The sequence below is a fragment of the Mobula hypostoma genome, chromosome 2 (assembly GCF_963921235.1).
Source record: "Mobula hypostoma chromosome 2, sMobHyp1.1, whole genome shotgun sequence".
NCBI classification, from domain to species: Eukaryota; Metazoa; Chordata; class Chondrichthyes; order Myliobatiformes; family Myliobatidae; genus Mobula; species Mobula hypostoma.
This window is the reverse complement of record NC_086098.1, coordinates 178,443,239-178,463,103: the sequence shown is the minus strand read 5'-3', so window position 1 is coordinate 178,463,103 and position 19,865 is coordinate 178,443,239. Positions and strand designations below refer to the sequence as shown.

The window sequence follows — 19,865 nt, the reverse complement described above, 5'->3', positions numbered from 1 at the left end:
ATGCCGAATTAACCGTGCAGTGAGTGTACATTTCAAGACAGAGAAACGCTGATATTATGGGGATTCTTTAAAGAAAATCATTAAAATCAATTTGTTGTTATTTGCCGATTGTTTCACAATCAATGCGTGAACTGAATCTTCATTGCAGACTCAAACAATTACATACAGCAGATAAAAACACGCCAATATCTGCATTACTTCGAATTAAAATAACCCGCAGACCATTGTTGCGAAACATAACATAGTATTTTTTCAGGCCAGTTTATTATTTATTTGAGCCGACGAGGCGAAATAACATTGCTTCATCCTCCCCCCCCCCCCCGCCCCACTAGAATTCATCCGATTTAAGCGGCAGATTTTTAAATGAAACCAGCGCGGTTTCAGATCTTTGGACTTTTCCCGCTATTCTAACCTGGACCAGGATGCAAAAAACGGCTCGGGAGAGCGACTGTGAAAAGAAATTTTACCGGAGTAAATTCCCGTCACGCTCAAGTCTCGCACGATCAAGAGGCGTTTCAACCCATTTTTAATGGTCCCACTATCGACTTTTAAAAGAACGATTGTCAATGCAAAAAAAAGAACCTTTCAGCATGAACTCCCGATTTTACCCGGGTGACTTCGGGAAACAATGTATTGGCGATGCTGCAGCCACGAATCCAACCTATTAAGTAAAAAAGATTAGTTTAATTAATCTCTCTTGATGGAGAGGTTTATTTTTATTACATGGGCGCGAACAAATCTCCTATGGGGCAAGTCTATCAGGACCCTAGTACAATTTGCCCCCAAACTCTGATTGTTAACTGGTGCATTTTAATACCTTTTGACCTCCCCAATGTTCCACAGCGAATCCGACCTCCAAGTCCTGTAGCTAGTGTCTGTTATACGAGGCTCAATAAAGAGAATTTTAGATTGATCTCATTGCTCGGGTTTGGGAAATGGGTCACTTTCTCTGCCATGAGTTAAGGGCATAAACACATGCATAGCGGGATAAAATATTTCTATTGTTATTACTCTCGATGACGGGATGGGGTGATGATTCGCGTATTTGAAGAACGTGAATTATAATCTCCCCATTCTTCATATCTCTCTCTCCTCTCTCTCTCTCTCTCTCTCTCTCTCTCTCTTTCTCTCTCTCTCTCTCTCTCTCTCTCACACACACACACACACACACACACACACACACACACACACACACACACACACTTTCTCTGGGAAGTAAGAAAACACTATTTGCCCATGTAATGAGGTTTGAGATAAACAGAGTTAAGAGGATTAAACAGAAGCAAATTGATAGAAAAGATTGTGATCATCTGTAGAAACAGAAAATAGGAGGATATAATAATCGATCAGCAGATTTACTATACCAAATTAGATGGTTTGGGGTTATTTAAAGGGGGGCATTTTACATCTCTGGGGTTGGCTGACTCAGTTGCTTCCACCCAAATGAAATCTGTTTATATGTCACCCAGCTAGAAATCACCCAGAAAAGAATCCTTTGAGAGGTGAGTGTTCTTCTTTCCCCAGGGCCCTCCTTCCCTTCCGGGATTATTATGGCACAATGATAGGTTTGTGGAACTGAGCATGAACCCTTTCCTTTACCCTTCCTGAGCCGCACCTGCGAGCTCCTAACACACCAGAGTCTACTCTTTCTGTCACACTTTCACACTTTCAAAATACAGGCAGGAGTTCACACACTGACACGTATACCTGTGGACGCGAGATCCGCGGGTATGTACCGGCGAGTCAGGGTGATACCGAACCACCTAAGAAGCAGACACCAAAGTACAACACAATTTCGTCACTTAGACTTGCATGTGTAAACAAACACTCACCCACCGCCCCACTCTGCGAGCCCCGCATATCACAAACTCTGAAAGGCGCCACACAAAAGCCAGCAGCGTGCACTCGCCTCGCCGGTTATCACGCGTTACACTATCACAGTACAGTGGTGAGCAAGCAAACCTCACACGCGCCGGCACTTTGTCAACCTTCTATTAATTTTAGAGTTTCCACAGGGCTCCTGGTGTAGAATCTTTGAGGGGTTTACCATTGGGCTGAAATCACACGTAAACTCTTCCTTCCCGCATCTCTAGTAAGACAACTTCAGCCGAACTGGAGGGGGCGCTGGAGCTGTTGTTCCTTGGACTCCGAGGTTCAACGTGGAAACCATCCCGGGAAAGGCATGGACATCAAGCTGGAATTGCGCTTTCAATTGCACTGCGTACAAGGGACCTGTTCGGATGCCTACACCAGCACTCTCAATGACGCTCCTCCTAAGCCTTGTCTAAATATTTTGAACTCAGTTACAAACTCAAAAGCGCTGACGATCTAATTTTGAAATTTAGAATGTCGAAGATTGAGTAAAATGCGTAAAACCTATTCTAAAGTGTACCATAAGTACGGTTATTTAATAGATCAGCATCAAAAGAACATACGGGTGTATTTACCTAACGATTTCCACAAGTAACAGATAAGTTTTATTTAATCCCCTTATTTCTTTTGCATATTGAATGATGTATGAAAAGAGTACAAATCAAAATTCGGTTTAAATGGAACACAGTAGTATGGATCAGTCCTCGCTATTCAGCGAAAGGAGCGGGAAAGGATTTGTATGTGGAGATTAGGTAACAAAAAGGAGGGGATAGCAGGAGGCACCAACACGAGCGAGTGAATGAGGGCAAGGATATGGAGTGTGCCGGGTAAAGAGCAAGTGATGGGAAAAAAAATGAGCCGATCGCTCCTGAAATTTATTATGTTGTAAATGCTTTCCGGAAAGATGATATTTTCAATAATTTATCGCATTTTTATGCAGGCGCGTTGCCCTGTAGGACATGCTCTGTCGTCGCTTAGCGCCTCAGATAACCCGTTAGCAATAGCTACATGCTTGTGCTCCTGGTTTCCCTAAAGAGATTGCTCGAACCAAACGCTTCGGCAAAGGGGGGGGGGGGGGGTGATAATAAACACTATCAAAAGAATGGCTTGCGTATTTTACTTCCAGCGACCCGGCTATTTTAATTTTTGCTTGACATAATTAAACTTAAGTCCCCGTACTATGGTTTAGTAAATTTCTGCTACACATATAAATCCCCAACACATCTGCTTCATGTAGCTGTTGTATTAAAATGCAGTTAAATTCACAACCTATATTGATTGCAATAAAATATATTCAATTGCAATTTTCTTAAAATGGGCAAGTGTTTACTAACTGTGAGAGTTTTCACTCCCCACATTCGGATCCAGCTCGCGATTGAGTGATTGAGTTTAATTGTAGACGAGGTTTATCATAGCTCTCCGAACAACTCAGAACCGTTTTGCGATGTTGACTGATGACTGTATCGGACAGTCAGTTCTCCCCGGTCTTATTGGGATATTGCTGCGAGTCATTCTTCGAATGACCTCTGGGCTCGAGTGGAAACAGATTCGATTGGGATTTTGTTTGGTTGTTTTTTTTTGTTAAGTCCCGCCACATGCTTGACAGTTTTAATTCCCGCATCGAAGACCATATCTTTATCCCTGACAAACATCGATTTGCATATTGCTGAAACCTGCATTTTACCGGGCCATCTAAAGGGGGCCGCCTTGAGTCAGTTCATCGACAAGGGGTTGATGCAATTTCCATCGAAATGTGCGAGGGATTCTCGTCTAGTGTTTATTTTGGTGTCTGTCACATGGGTTAGATGCGAATTTCCTGCCTCTGCACATCGCCCAGGTTTCGGGGTGGGGCTGGAGGAGGAGGGGATTTAGCAGGGGAATGGGCAGACTTTTCCTCTATGAGGCATTAGACAGTTCGGTGGGCTTTCTGCTGACTCTGCTAATCTGCGTCTTATCAAATTGAGCAAGTAAAATTTTATTCCTGGAATAAACTTCGAAAAGAGAATCAGTAAACGGGTCCTTCGTCAATAGTAGAGGGGGAGGGGGGGTCCCTATCTATTTTGTGCCATGGACTAATACTATTAAGCAAGGGAACTGTGGACTCGAGGCTGGGAATCCTGCGAGCGATAGAAACCCACACTAAATGTATTTCAGAAAATTATAATGAACTTACACCATCTACCCACAGGAAAACCTTGCCTTACACATGTCACCTCGTCATTCCATTATAAATGCAGCCATTTGAAATTTCCCGTGTGTAAGGGTTTTCTCCAAGAAAAAAAAGAGGCTATTTTCTTTCATAACCGAACACTAGCTAACGAAATTGCATTTTCTCAAGTTGAACTTTTCAAAGCTTCCACGAATCCTCGCAGCGAATAGCTCTTCCGTTAACGAGATGGCGCAATACAGATACACCTTCCAATGTTTAACTTAAAAAAAAGAATCAGTATCAGTTTCACTGGCATATGTCGTCATATTTATTGTTTTGCGGTAGCAGTACATTGCAATACATAATAAAATCTATAAATTACAGTAAGATATATATAAATTAAATAAGTATTGTAAAATTGAGCAAAAAAAAAGAAAAATAACAGTGATGTAGTATTCATGGGTTCAATGTCCATTCAGAAATCTAATGGCCGAGGAAACGTTGACTCGGTGTCTTCACGCTCCTGTACCTCTTCTCGGAAGAAAGCAATGAGAAAGCATGTCCTTTGTGGGGGTCCTTGCTAATGGGTGCCGCTTTTTTGAGGCGTCGCTCGCCTTTTGAAGATGTCCTCCATGCTGGGGAAGCTAGTACTGACGATGGAGCTGGTTGAGTTTGCAACTTTCTGCTGCTTTTTTTTCGATCCTGTGCAGTGACTCCTGATACCAGACGGCGATGCAACCAGTTCGACTGCTCTCATTCGTAGAAATTCCCGTCGTCGGTATTCCTGAGAGTCGCGGATTTGACACAGGACCTCGGGAAAGTAAATTGGCAATGATTTCAGACTCGTGGTCGTATCTGGAATTTAACTCCGATCGAAAAATGTAGGTTACAATTTCGGAGAACGCAAATTCATTAACAGATCGTTAATTATAGAGGCAAACCGACATTACTATGTGCTTTAAAGTGAAACATTCCGATAGGTGTTTGGACTATTATCATAGAATGTAACGCAGGAGATTAGAATCAGTACCGGGTGCGCAAAGTTGCAAGATAACCCTTAACTGTGAAGTAATGCATTGAGTGCTAAATTTGTATTTTGGTGAGCCCAGGGAACAGCGCGAACAAGTTATGTTAACTCGGCATTCGCACCTGCCACCAGTAAGTAGCACATAAATAAAGGTAGCGCCTTAGCCAGGATGTGAAATCTTGCTTTGAATGTTACTGTTAAATGCCACGCTACTTTAGTCATCCAGAACCCAAGCTCTTGACGTAGCCTGCAACAAGTGCTAGCACGGAACCGTAATGGATCCTCCCCAGTTACCTTTCGAGGCAAAGTGCTTTTTTGCGTCTCTCGCTGTCAATTAAACGTGCACTGTCACCCCCCCCCCCCCCCCCCAGTACTTCTCATTACACAGTGAATATCCCTTTGCCTCATTAGGCCATGGCAGGTCGCATTCAGATCAGGCTGGATGGTGGGAGCTTAATGAAGAATTCATTCCACAACATTAAATACAAGGAGAAATTCCAAACGCTACAGAAACACTGCCTTCAGCAGCCATACCAGGTAATTAATAAGGAACGACATGAGACGTGTCTACTCAAGACGCTGCCCTGCGAAGGCCACATCCACCTTCAAGAATCCCCACCATCTGAGTCATGCCCTCTTCTCACTGCCGTCATTCTGCAAGGGGCACCGAAGCCTGAAGACCCACATTACCAGGTTCAGGAACAGATACTTTCTTACAATCATCAGCTTCTTGAACCGATCTGTACAACCCTACATGTACATCAGCAATGGGAAACTACGGACCTCTTGCACTACTGTCGATGTCTCTGATTGTGTTTGTTTCTGTAGTAATATCGTGTTTTGTCAATCTTTTTTTTCTTCACTGGTGTACAATAATGGCGCATTGTTAAGGTGGCTTTCCTCTTTCACTCTATTTATTTATCTATCTATTTTTGCTCATTTGTTAATCTATCTATCCTTATCTATTTATTCATTCATTCAGTTATCATACTTCCAAGAGGACCACAACATTGCCATAGGGTTAGAAGCTTGCGTCCCTCAATCACCCACAGAGCTGTGTTGATTGGAGTCAGGGTCTTGTGCTTTGGCTTTTGGTAGGGTCACCCAAGCCAAACAAGACAAAGGATAGAGGCCAGACTAAGAGTGGTCCACTGGTCGGGGGTTCACCTCAGGGCTAACAACACTGACTGGTAAAACAAAATTGTTATGGAAATGGCAATGAAGAATTCTCTACATCTGAGTGTGATGCTATTCCTGAGTGTCTGGCTGGGACTTACAAAACTGACAGTAGTGAAAATTGAGGGGAAACTACGGACATGATAAAGAAAGCCCTGGACACTGCTAGAGATAGAAGACCTTCATCACTGCCCTAAACGCCAGTGAGTAAGTTCATTTAACATAACTTACAGCGACTTTTTATGTTTTACATTTCATGACTTATCAGTGATCATCACCATCAGTTTGGGCATGGGTGTCGGTGATCATAATCTTGACCATGATTGAGACTCTGTAAGGAACTTAAACTTGCCTCTCTGACAGTCATAAAAAGTGACATATACACAAAAGCTGGAGGAACTCAGCGGGTCAGGCGGCATCCATGGAAATGAACAGACGGTTGATGTTTTGGGCTGAGACCCTTCTTCAAAACTGGAAAGGAAGGGGAAGATGCCAGAATTAAAAAAAAGGAGGGTTGATAGGAAGGAGAATAGCTAGACAGCGATAGGTGAACCCAGGAGGGTAGGAAAGATAAAGGACTAGAGATGAAGGAATCTGATAGGAAAGGAGAGTGGACCATAGGAGAAAGGGAAGGAGGAGGTGCACCACAGGGGTAGGTGATAGGCGGGTGAGAAGAGATAGGAGGCTAGAGTGGGAAACAGAAGAAGAGGGGAGGGGGATTTTTTTACTGAAAGGAGAAATCACTATGGGTTAGAGACATAAAAAGGTCACAGCTCCTGCAGCCTAGAATTGATCCTGACCTTGACTGCTGCCTGTGTGGAATCTGCATGTTCTCCCTGTGCAAGTGTATCATGTTACTTCCTCCCCTATCCTCATGATATGTTGTAGATTAATGAATTCTGTAACTTAGCCTTCATAAGAAATAATAACAAGAGATTCAAATAGGAGCTGAAGATACTTTATTCCAGCCAAGACATAGGAGCAGAATTGAAGCATTCAGCCCATTGACACTGCTCCATCACTTGATCATGGCTGATTTATTTTCTGAATCAACCTCACTCTCCTGCCATCTCCCTGTAATCCTTGACATCCTTACTAATGGAGAATCTCTCAGTCTCCACTTTAAGTATACCAAATGACTTGGCTTCCCCAGCTGTCCATGGCAATGAATTCCAAGCATTCACCACCCTCTGGCTGAAGAAATCCCTTCTTATCTCTCTTCTAAAGAGAAGTCCTTGTATTCTGAGGCTGGTATTTGCGAGGAAATGTATTACAGTTTTATACATATACAGTATCAGAGAGAGGAAGGGACTGAAAGGATTGTTCTGCTACGAAATGTCTTCAGCCCAATGTGTTGAATGCATCCAGTGTAATAATAAGCAAATTACTGGTTTTAATTGTTCTCTAAAAGCAAGGTCTAGCTGCAAGATACTTTCAAGCTACCAAAACTTTTAAAAGTGAAACATAAATGTAACTCATCCTCCTTAGATCTTATCCAATGCACACTGAGGACACCACAAGGATTTTATGTATTTTTTTTAACAGATTTTAGATAATGATGGCTTCTGTTGGTTGGGTTCGTCCATGAATATTGTGTCCTAGCTTCAAAGTCAATACATAAGCCCGGGCAGTACGATATAAGTTGTTGCCCATACATCAGGCTCCCCCTGTTCATGCAGCTGATGAATCCAAAGGAACAGCAGAGACCAATACAGTTTGACACCAGCAGCATCATAGGAGCTGCCAGTCAGCATTGAACTCAACTAGGACTACCTTAGAGATTCCACCTCCGGATTTTTCTTTGGGATTTGCTCCCCAAGCCTTCCCCATGAGTGGGTATATCCGCAAGGCAGTGAAGATTTGAGATCAGAGTTTTCCTTCTCCTAGATGAACTGCCATCCACTGATGAGCCCCATCTGTCCAAAGTGACTGGTTTTAAGGTGCCGGTATCCCTTCTTTCCCCCTTCTCCTGTCAGTAGAAACGGTTCCACCGGACTTAGTAAAGCCACACATGAAGACCAGGAGATGTACTTGGCTGGCAGAGGCTATTAGAGAAAGGTCAAGGGAAATGGGGTTAGTGCTTCAAGTTGACAAGGAGTTGAAAGACCAACCTGGTAACATTTTATTAATGGTAGTACTGGCATGAGGGGCAGAATGTCTATCATCTGGTTTTATTTCTTAAATTCCTCTATTCCTATTCTCACTCTGAATGTTGAGTGGGCACTGTCCTACTGTGCAAGGCATTCACATATGGTACTGAAGAAGGCATATTATAAACTGGATGCATCATTTGTCACAGTTATTGAAATAAACACCACTTACATTCCCTGAGATACATGGATTCCTCTTCACAAACCATCAGTTTTAACTTGGCCCATGAAATGCCAAATAAAGGACAATATAAATCAGAAAAGCCAGACTACATGGTAGGCTCAACCAACACAAGGACCCTCATGGAATGGTGGTAGATGATTAAATGGAAAGAGTTAACTATAAACACAAGAGATTTCGCAGATGCTGGAAATCCAGAGTAACACACACAAAATGCTGGAAGAATGCAGTAGGTCAGGCAATATCTATGGAAGGGAACTTCAGTCCTGATGAAGGGTCTGAAATGTCAACTCTTTACTCTAGTGGTCACCAACCTTTTTAAGCCCAAGATCCCCTACCTCGACCTCAGTGAAAGGCAAGATCTACCTACTAAATCGTTTAGAGAAAAAACAGCTCAGATTGTACTTCCAATTTGAAGCCTTTTATTTGGGCGAATTGTATTTGAATTACACAAAATACTTTTGTCAAACTTTCAAAATAATTCAAACAAGAAAACACTGTAACTAGCATATTAAACAGGCCATAGCTGTCTTTCTTTAAGAATATCACAATACTTCACACCTTTAATTCTAAGTTTCATTATTTAATTTTATTTCAACACGAAAAATAAATGAATAAAAATTGACTGTTGCACTCAGTGTGATGACTGGGGCTGAATACTTTCTGCTAGTTCCCTGAAATTTGGCTCATAACTACAGACAGCCAGTCTGAGACAGTCTGTGAGGTGTAGGGGTTGACAACTGTCCCATATTTCCCCCCCAAAGGTAGAACGTTCCTATGAAACCTTTTGCACCGAAATGCTTTATGCCAAAGAAGTAATTACCATTAATTTATATGGAAAAAAATTTTGAGCGTTCCCAGACCCAAAAAAAACCCTACCAAATCATACCAAATAACACATAAAACCTAAAATAACACTAATATATAGTAAAAGCAGGAATGATATGATAAATACACAGCCTATATAAAGTAGAAATAATGAAAATTGAGCCAAAACTGATTGGTGGGATAAAGAGAAGAAATCGGCACGTACGCACATGCGCACACAGGTGGCCGTGCAAGGCTTCATGGTTATGGTAGTCTTTCTCGGGGTAAACACAAATATCCCGGGATTTGACTGCTACTTTTGTCCGTTATTTGGGAGTGAGAAAGTTGGCAACCCTAGAGAGGTGTCTGTCAGTAAGTCAGCTCCTGTATTTAGATTTAATAATTTTCATATGTGAATATACAATTTCACATAGATGTTGACCCAAAGTAGGCACTGACTTTCAGTGCTATAAAACCAATGCGCACACCACGCATTGCTCGGCCTCATCAGTAGTAATTGCCACCAGCTTATGAATGGGGATGTCATTTTCACGGACATTTTTTTAAACTCATTGTAAATATCCTCACCTCTCGTTCTTTCCTTCAATTGCAAAAGAGTGAGGAAGTCCTCCTTTGTTGTAAAATCCTGGAAAGCCATTCTGACAAATACAACAAACTGAGCTGTTTGCATTACATCTAGGGATTCATCGAACTGTAGTGAAAAATATTCACGTCCTCTGACGGTGACTCTACCCTCCTTGTCACTGTTGCAGGGCCAAGCAGTATATTATGTATTGCGGTTGTGATGTCGTTTTGGTTTTTAAAGTCATTAAAAACAGTCTTTGTGGTAATGACCATTGCTTCCTTGAATAAATCGCCATCTGTAAAACGCTTCTTGTGTTCAGCCAGAAGGTGACTTACACGAAATGATGCTTCAATAGCAGCCTTATTTTGAGCAACATGTTTTGCAAAAAACGATGCTGGGCCTTCAAACCCGATTTCAGCTCAACTTTCTAGGCACGAATTGCGCTCTTTGGGGGGTAGGTGTCTTTAAATTCCTGATGGTTGGTGTTGTGGTGCCACTCCAGATTCCCTCTTTTAGTCAGTGCTTGTGTTTGGTGGCACAACATACATACACACTTGTCTTTCCATTCTGGATGGAATTTGTATGTTTTTGCCTTATTTCGTGGAGCCCCCGCCATGCTATCAGGATATCACAAGCGATTGCCAATTGCGTCGCCTCTGATCTGAGCCGACATTTACATGCCAGGCAGCACCTAATTAATTAGCTTGTTTATTTCGGCTTTTTTTCTTAAAAATGTGCTGTGTGCATCCCAACTACCACTGCACCACTGCCTGCTTCGCGGCCCAGAGGTTGGGGACACTGCCGTATATTGATGTTTGCGACAGTCAGTACTCTTATCCCTAATCTGTTGGTAGAATCTCAGATGGAGATGAGAGGACATACAAGAGGGAGATATAGCAACTAGTGGACTGATGTCGCAGCAACAACCTTGCATTCAACGTCAGTAAGACAAAAGAGCTGATTGTGGACTTCAGGAAGAGTAAGATGAAGGAACACATACCAATCCTCATAGAAGGATCTGAAAAGGAGAGAGAGAGAGCAGTTTCAAGTTCCTGGGTGTCAAGATCTCTGAGGACCCAACCTGGTCCCAACATATTGATGCACTTATAAAGAAGGCAAGACAGTGACTATAATTCATTAGGAGTTTGAAGAGGGTTGGTATGTTAACAAAAACACTCAAGAATTTCTACAGATGTACTGTAGAGAGCATTCTGACAGGGTGCATCACCATCTGGTATGTGGGGACTACTGCACCGGATTGAAAGAAGCTGCAGAGGGTCATAGATTTAGTCAGCTCCATCTTGGGTACTAGCTTACAAAGTACCCAGGACATCTTCAAGGAACAATGTCTCAGAAACACAGCGTCCATTATTAAGGACTACCAGCACCAGGGCATGCCCTTTTCTCATTGTTGCCATCAGGTAGGAGGTACAGAAGCCTAAAGTCACATACTTAGTGATTCAGGACAGCTTCTTCCCCTCTGCCATCCAATTCCTAAATGGACATTGAACCCATGAACACTACCTCACTTTTAAAATATATATTACTTCTGTTTTTGCATGATTTTTAACCTATTCAAAATACATATACTGTAATTGATTTACTTATTTATTTATTTTTACTTTTTGTCTTCTATATTATGCATTGCATTGAACTCCAGCTGCTGTTAGCAAACTTCATGACACTTGCCAGTGATGATAAACCTGATTCTGATTCTGATAGTACAGTGCAATACATACAAAACTATAAATTGCATCAAGAAATATATATTAAAATTAAATTTAAAAAATAAGTAAGTAGTACAAGAAGAGAGGAAAAATATTGAGGTGGTGTTCATGGGTTCGTTCATTGTCCATTCAGGAATCTGACAGTGGTGGGAAAAAGCTATTTTAGGCTTCAAGCTCCTGTACCTGCTCACTGATGACTGTAATAAGATGAGAGTCTGTCCTTGGTGATGGGGGTCCTTAATGATGGACATCACCTTTTTGAGGTATTGATCTTTGAGATGTCTTCAATGCTGCAGGAGGCTAGACCCCACGATGGAGCTCGTCACGTTTGCAATTTCTTTAGCTTTTTCAGGTACTATGCGGTGGCTGGTAGATGACTGGTGTTTTGGGAGACCCTGGAGATTTGGCACATTTGTGGCTTGTAGTTCTACTGCCCAGCATGAGGTGAAACAATGCCCATATTGTTTGCTACTCATAAGTTAGCTATATTGTATCCATCTAATAAAAGCCAGAGTAACTGTTTCTCTGCAGAAAGATTGAGAAGCTAAAAAATGTGTAAGTTGTCCAGGGTTCAGTACGTTGCTGTCTCTGTTCAATTTTATTTTCAAAGATCCAGGGTCAAGTTTATTGTCATATAGATGTATGTACAGGTGCAATAAAAACCTAATGTAACATAAGCGCCATTAAAAAGAAGACTGACAGCACCTCTACTTTCTTAGGTGTTTGTGCAGATTCAGTGTGTCATCTAAAACTTGGATAATCTGTTATAGATGCACAGTGGAGAGCATCCTGACTGGTTGTATCATGACCTAGTATGGAAACACCAATACCCAAGAATAGGAAAGCCTGCTAAGGTGATGGATACAGCCCAATCCATCATAGGCTAAGTCCTCCCCTCCACTGAGCACATCTTCAGGGAGCGCTGTCTCAAGAAAGCAGCATCCATCATCAAGGACCCATACCATCTTCTCGCTTCTGCCATTGAAAATGAGGTACAGGAATATTAGGTTTAGAAGCAGTTATTACCTTTGAACACCAGGTTCCTGAAGCAGCATGAATAACCTCAACTCTGAACTGATTCTGCAACCTATGGTCTCACTTTCAGAGGCACTTCATTATTTTTTTTGGAGACATGACAGTCTCTTTCAGAGACATATTATTTTTTATTTGCACAGATTGTCTGCTTTTGCCCATTGGTTGTTTGTCAGTCTTTGTGTGTAGTTAATCATTGATTCTATTGTATTTATTTGTTCTGCTGTAAATGCTTGCAAGAAAATGGGGCGGCACAGTTGCACAGTAGGGGCAGCATGGTAGTGTAGTGGTTAGCACAATGCTTTACAGTACAGACGTGTAGGTTCAATTCCTGCCACTGCCTGTAAGAGTTTGTACGTTCTTGCCATGATGGGATGTGCTCCTCCAGGTGTTCTGGTTTCCTTCCACAGTCCAAAGACTCACCGGTTGTAGGTTAATTGGCCATTGTAAATTGTCCCATGATCAGGCTCGGATTAAATCACAGGATTGCTGGTCAGTGTGGATCAAAGAGCTGGAAGGGCATATTCTGTACTATATCTCAGTAAAATAAAATAATAAATAAAAAAATGACTCTCAAGGTAGAATTATCGTGTCAACTATGTACTTTGATAATAAATTTGCCTTAACTTTGAACTTTGAATATTAGTTGCAGTAGCATCACAGGCACATAGCATTATGTAAGCAGCATTAAACATTGTTACACCCAATATTTACAAAGAAAGAACACAAGAAATTAAGACAAAATGGAAGAAAGTCCATGCTCGTGCTAAGTGATCAAAGGAGTCAGTGTTACTACTGCAAACCCCTGGTTTCCTTGGCTGCATAACAGTAAAGGTATGAACCAGGGCATTACACTACACTGCAATGATTAGAGTTGTGTTGGTTTGTTTAAGAATTGAATGACTGAACGGAAGCAGGTATTCTTGAATCTAGATATGTTTTTTGGGATGGTTTTTTGAACCAACATGTTGAGGAACCAACTAGAGAGCAGGCTATTCTGGACTGGGTTTTGAGCAATGAAGAAGGGTTAATTAGCAATCTTGTCATGAGAGGCCCCTTGGGTAATAGTGACCATAATATGGTGGAATTCTTCATTAAGATGGAGAGTGACATAGTTAATTCAGAAGTAAAGGTTCTGAACTTAAAGAGGGGTAACTTTGAAGGTATGAGACGTGAATTAGCTAAGATAGACTGGCAAATGACACTTAAAGGATTGACGGTGGATATGCAATGGCAAGCATTTAAAGGTTGCATGGATGAACTACAACAATTGTTCATCCCAGTTTGGCAAAAGAATAAATCAAGGAAGGTAGTGCACCCGTGGCTGACAAGAGCAATTAGGGATAGTATCAATTCCAAAGAAGAAGCATACAAATTAGCCAGAGAAAGTGGCTCACCTGAGGACTGGGAGAAATTCAGAGTTCAGCAGAGGAGGACAAAGAGCTTAATTAGGAAGGGGAAAAAAGATTATGAGAGAAAACTGGCAGGGAACATAAAAACGGACTGTAAAAGCTTTTATAGATATGTAAAAAGGAAAAGACTGGTAAAGACAAATGTAGGTCCCCTGCAGACAGAAACAGGTGAATTGATTATGGGGAGCAAGGACATGGCAGACCAATTGAATAATTACTTTGGTTCTGTCTTCACTAAGGAGGACATAAATAATCTTCCAGAAATAGTAAGGGACAGAGGGTCCAGTGAGATGGAGGAACTGAGCGAAATACATGTTAGTAGGGAAGTGGTGTTAGGTAAATTGAAGGGATTGAAGGCAGATAAATCCCCAGGGCCAGATGGTCTGCATCCTAGAGTGCTTAAGGAAGTAGCCCAAGAAATAGTGGATGCATTAGTGATAATTTTTCAAAACTCGTTAGATTCTGGACTAGTTCCTGAGGATTGGAGGGTGGCTAATGTAACCCCACTTTTTAAAAAAGGAGGGAGAGAGAAACCGGGGAACTATAGACGGGTTAGCCTAACGTCGGTGGTGGGGAAACTGCTGGAGTCAGTTATCAAGGATGTGATAACAGCACATTTGGAAAGCGGTGAAATTATCGGACAAAGTCAGCATGGATTTGTGAAAGGAAAATCATGTCTGACGAATCTCATAGAATTTTTTGAGGATGTAACTAGTAGAGTGGATAGGGGAGAACCAGTGGATGTGGTATATTTGGATTTTCAAAAGGCTTTTGACAAGGTCCCACACAGGAGATTAGTGTGCAAACTTAAAGCACACGGTATTGGGGGTAAGGTATTGGTGTGGGTGGAGAATTGGTTAGCAGACAGGAAGCAAAGAGTGGGAATAAACGGGACCTTTTCAGAATGGCAGGTGGTGACTAGTGGGGTACCGCAAGGCTCAGTGCTGGGACCCCAGTTGTTTACAATATATATTAATGACTTGGATGAGGGAATTAAATGCAGCATCTCCAAGTTTGCGGATGACACGAAGCTGGGTGGCAGTGTTAGCTGTGAGGAGGATGCTAAGAGGATGCAGGGTGACTTGGATAGGTTGGGTGAGTGGGCAAATTCATGGCAGATGCAATTTAATGTGGATAAATGTGAAATTATCCACTTTGGTGGCAAAAATAGGAAAACAGATTATTATCTGAATGGTGGCCGATTAGGAAAAGGGGAGGTGCAATGAGACCTGGGTGTCATTATACACCAGTCATTGAAAGTGGGCATGCAGGTACAGCAGGTGGTGAAAAAGGTGAATGGTATGCTGGCATTTATAGCGAGAGGATTCGAGTACAGGAGCAGGGAGGTACTACTGCAGTTGTACAAGGCCTTGGTGAGACCACACCTGGAGTATTGTGTGCAGTTTTGGTCCCCTAATCTGAAGAAAGACATCTTTGCCATAGAGGGAGTACAAAGAAGGTTCACCAGATTGATTCCTGGGATGGCAGGACTTTCATATGAAGAAAGACTGGATGAATTGGGCTTGTACTCGTTGGAATTTAGAAGATTGAGGGGGGATCTGATTGAAACGTATAAGATCCTAAAGGGATTGGACAGGCTAGATGCAGGAAGATTGTTCCCGATGTTGGGGAAGTCCAGAACGAGGGGTCACAGTTTGAGGATAGAGGGGAAGCCTTTTAGGACCGAGATTAGGAAAAACTTCTTCACACAGAGAGTGGTGAATCTGTGGAATTCTCTGCCACAGGAAACAGTTGAGGCCAGTTCATTGGCTATATTTAAGAGGGAGTTAGATATGGCCCTTGTGGCTACGGGGGTCAGGGGGTATGCCGGGAAGGCTGGGGCGGGGTTCTGAGTTGGATGGTCAGCCATGATCATAATAAATGGCGGTGCAGGCTCGAAGGGCCGAATGGCCAACTCCTGCACCTATCTTCTATGTTTCTATGTTTCTATCTCTGAATGAGGCAATTATTTATTTCTGATTCCCTGATAAAAAACATTGATTCTTTTATGCTTCAGCTTGACAAATTGCTAAGCTTAGAACATGAGTATCAAACTGAACTTTGTTATAAAAATGTGGCCTGTAAAGAGTCATATATTTTAATTTAAACATTTTATGCATGCAGAGCTCATGGTGATGTGTGCAATGCATGCGGATCTTTGTTGAGTTTTGTTGGTTCCTCATTGCTTTCTGTGGAACTTTGCCATGCATAAATTGGTTGCTGCATTTGAAAAGTACTTCACTAGTGTTGGAGCACTTTGAGATATACTGTGATCTTGTGTGTTACTGCAAAAGTGTACGCCTTCCTTACTTTTCTAGTGAAGCAGAAGGAGAAAAGAAAACCATGGACAATAGAGAAGGCATTAAAATGAAACTTAAATATACATTTACAAAGTAACCCCTCATCAAAAGAAAGGAATCAAATTAGAAGGAGCGGCTGATTGTCTGTAACCAAAGTATTGTATTTCTCTGATAAAATTTAAGAGCTGGTTTCCAGAAACAAAAAAAAAAGACAGATAGCTGAAGACAGATTTGAAAAGTTGTGCATTCTGATGAGAAATGTCCAGAATGACCATAATTCAGCCCTTTGTGAAGCTCCAATCTGTTCACTTGAATTTCACATCAATTAATAGAAGCCTGGAAGGAGTGAAAGTCAGGATAGCACTTGCAGTCAAAGCAGAATTAATTAATAAACTCTGGAATTCTGAAGATTAGTGAAAAGTCTTACATAAGTGCTGCACAATATTTTTTCTCACTCATTTTATGTTAATGTTTGCTTAAGAAGAATACTTTTAAATTAATTAATCGGCTATTACTTTCTACTATCTCTTCATTTAAGTTATTCTCTGCATTGTTTTTAAATGAGGTTGACATGGTTTTCAAGGAACTGCTTGGTAATGAAATATCCTCATATTACACAGACTCGCTAAAGCAACATGATTGCATGAATATTGATATCTCTAACTTCTTGTACTTTCTCCCCCTCCCTCTTCTTCTCTTTTCCTATTTCCCATTCTGGTTACCATCCACCCCTTCTCATCTCCTCACCTGTCCATTACCTCCTCTCCTCCTCCCTTTCTTCCATGGCCCAATGTCATCTCCAATCAGATTCCTTCTTCTTCTGCGCTCTCAGCTTCTTACTTCATTCCCCCTCTCCCCCACCCACCTTCTCCCTCACCTGGTTTCCCCTATCACCTTCTAGCTTTTACTTCTTTCCCTTCCCCCACCTTCTTATTCTGGATTTTGCCCTCTTCTTTTCTAGTCCTGATGAAGGGTCTTGGCCCAAAGCATTTTGTGCATGTTGCTTAATATTTCCGGCATCTGCAGAATCTCTTGTGTCTCTTAAGTCATCTATACCATAGGTAGAGATTTTCTATTCAATGCTCAAAGACAGCATCCGAGCCGCACCCTTGGAAGTACACCTACCAGTGAAGAAACGTGACATTTTAATTTCCCATGTCAGTAAGCTAAGTGCCACAGGGGAAGATCACTACATTAATTGTATCAAGTATTCTCGTTAAAGGTCTTTGGATGTTGAAATCTTACAGAAAAACAACATTAAAGAGCATGAAATACAAGTAAATATCTCAAGCTTAAAAGAACACTTAAAAATTGTGCCTACAATTTTTTCAATGGCACATTAATAATAACAGGATATACAAATCAGGTTGTAAATCGAACAACAACATATATTTATACAGAGCACGAGAAAGTCTGCAGATGCTGGAAATCCAGAGCAACACAGACAAAATGCTGAAGGAACTCAGTAGTTCCTTCAGTTATTTCTGTCCGAGACCCTTTTTCAGGACAGAAAAGGAAGGGGAAAGATGCCCGAATGACAAGGTAGGGGAAGACAAAGGAGGTTAGCTAGAAGGTCAGCAGCTGAAGTCAAGTGGGTGGAAAAGCTAAAGGGCTTGAGAAAAAGGAATTTCTTAGGAGAGGACAGTGGACCATGGGAGAAAGGGAGGAGGAGGGGAGGTGATGGGCAGGTACCAGTGACCCGGGTTCAATTCTAGCCACTGCCTGTAAGGAGTTTGTATGTTCTACCTGTGATCACATGGGTTTCCTCCAGGTGCTCCGGTTCTTTCCACAATCCAAGGACATAGGTTAATTGGTCATTGTAAATTACCCCGGGATTAGACTAGGACTAAATTGCGGGATTGCATGCTGGTGCTTCTTGAAGTGTCAGAAGAGCCTATTCTGCGCTGTATTTCAATAAAATTTAATTATCAGTTCACTAACCATTCATTACTACCGGGTACAGCAGTTTGATCAACATTAGAGGGAGGGGGGTAATGCAGAAAATTTCATTTTGTTGTAGATTTTATTAAATATTTAATGAGGTACCATATCAGAGAATAGTGCTACAATGTTAGATTGGAACACGTTTAGCACAGTAACTAAGGTCCTAGATCAACACTCCAGATGTGTGGTAAAGGAAACTAGTGATGCAAGTTCAAATCATCAAGGCAGTCAATACATTCAATACATTAAGCATACACTTACTAATCAAGAACCTATCCACCTCTGTTTTTAAATATACTCAATGACATGGACTCTACAGCCGAGTGTAGTAATGTATTCCACATATTCACCATTTTCTGACCAAATAAATGCCTCCTCACCTCTGTTCTAAATGGATGTCCCTCTATTCTGAAGCTGTGACTTCTGGTCCTAGACTCTCCCACTATTTCAAACATCTCCCTACATCCACTCTGTCTCAACCTTTCAATATTCGATAGGTTTCAGTGACATCTGCCCTCATTCTTCTAAACTCCAGTGAGTACAGGCCCTGAGCTATCAGAGTCATCTAGAGGAACCAAGTTTCATATCATAACCATTCTTTGCCTGATATCCCACATTTATGTTTTGCCAGTCACTTTGAGGCCCCTGGATCCTTGGACCACACACAAATGTGAATAATTTATGCAACATACATCAAAGTTGCTGGTGAACTCAGCAGGCCAAGCAGCATCTATAGGAAGAGGTGCAGTCGATGTTCAGCATAGGTTCTTGATTAGTAAGCGTAGATGTTCAGCAGTACTGCGTCCGGTGCTCCCGATGTGGCCTTTTATATATTGGTGAGACCCGACGCAGACTGGGAGACCGCTTTGCTGAACATCTACGCTCTGTCCGCCAGAGAAAGCAGGATCTCCCAATGGCCACACATTTTAATTCCACATCCCATTCCCATTCTGACATGTCTGTCCACGGCCTCCTCTACTGTGGAGATGAAGCCACACTCAGGTTGGAGGAACAACACCTTATATTCCGTCTGGGTAGCCTCCAACCTGATGGCATGAACATCGACTTCTCTAACTTCTGCTAAGGCCCCACCTCCCCCTCGTACCCCATCTGTTACTCATTTTTATGCACACATTCTTTCTCTCACTCTCCTTTTTCTCCCTCTGTCCCTCTGAATATACCTCTTGCCCATCCTCTGGGTCACCCCCCCCCCGTCTTTCTTCCCAGACCTCCTGTCCCATGATCCTCTCGTATCCCCTTTTGCCTATCACCTGTCCAGCTCTCGGCTCTATCCCTCCCCCTCCTATCCCCCTCTTCTCCTATCATTTTGGATCTCCCCCTCCCCCTCCAACTTTCAAATCCCTTACTCACTCTTCCTTCAGTTAGTCCTGACGAAGGGTCTTGGCCTGAAACGTCGACTGCACCTCTTCCTATAGATGCTGCCTGGCCTGCTGTGTTCACCAGCAACTTTGATGTATGTTGCTTGAATTTCCAGCATCTGC

General features: G+C 42.1%; 2 long non-coding RNA genes across 8 annotated transcripts in view; both read right to left on the bottom strand.

Annotated features, from left to right (window-relative positions):
* Positions 1 to 19,865, bottom strand: part of LOC134342713 (uncharacterized) — an 82,631-nt gene that overhangs the window by 14,946 nt on the left and 47,820 nt on the right. Inside the window, exons 1-2 of one of the 7 annotated variants that reach the window (XR_010017077.1) lie at positions 1,963 to 2,817; positions 468 to 661 (exon numbers count right to left, since the gene is read on the bottom strand). This is a non-coding gene — a long non-coding RNA (uncharacterized LOC134342713). The other 6 variants (XR_010017076.1, XR_010017072.1, XR_010017073.1 and 3 more) reach the window with 6 other exon arrangements.
* LOC134342714 (uncharacterized) overlaps positions 4,051 to 19,865 on the bottom strand; it is a 61,456-nt gene continuing 45,641 nt past the window's right edge. The window contains exon 3 of the long non-coding RNA XR_010017079.1: positions 4,051 to 8,269. This is a non-coding gene — a long non-coding RNA (uncharacterized LOC134342714). The remainder of the gene's footprint in view (positions 8,270 to 19,865) is intronic.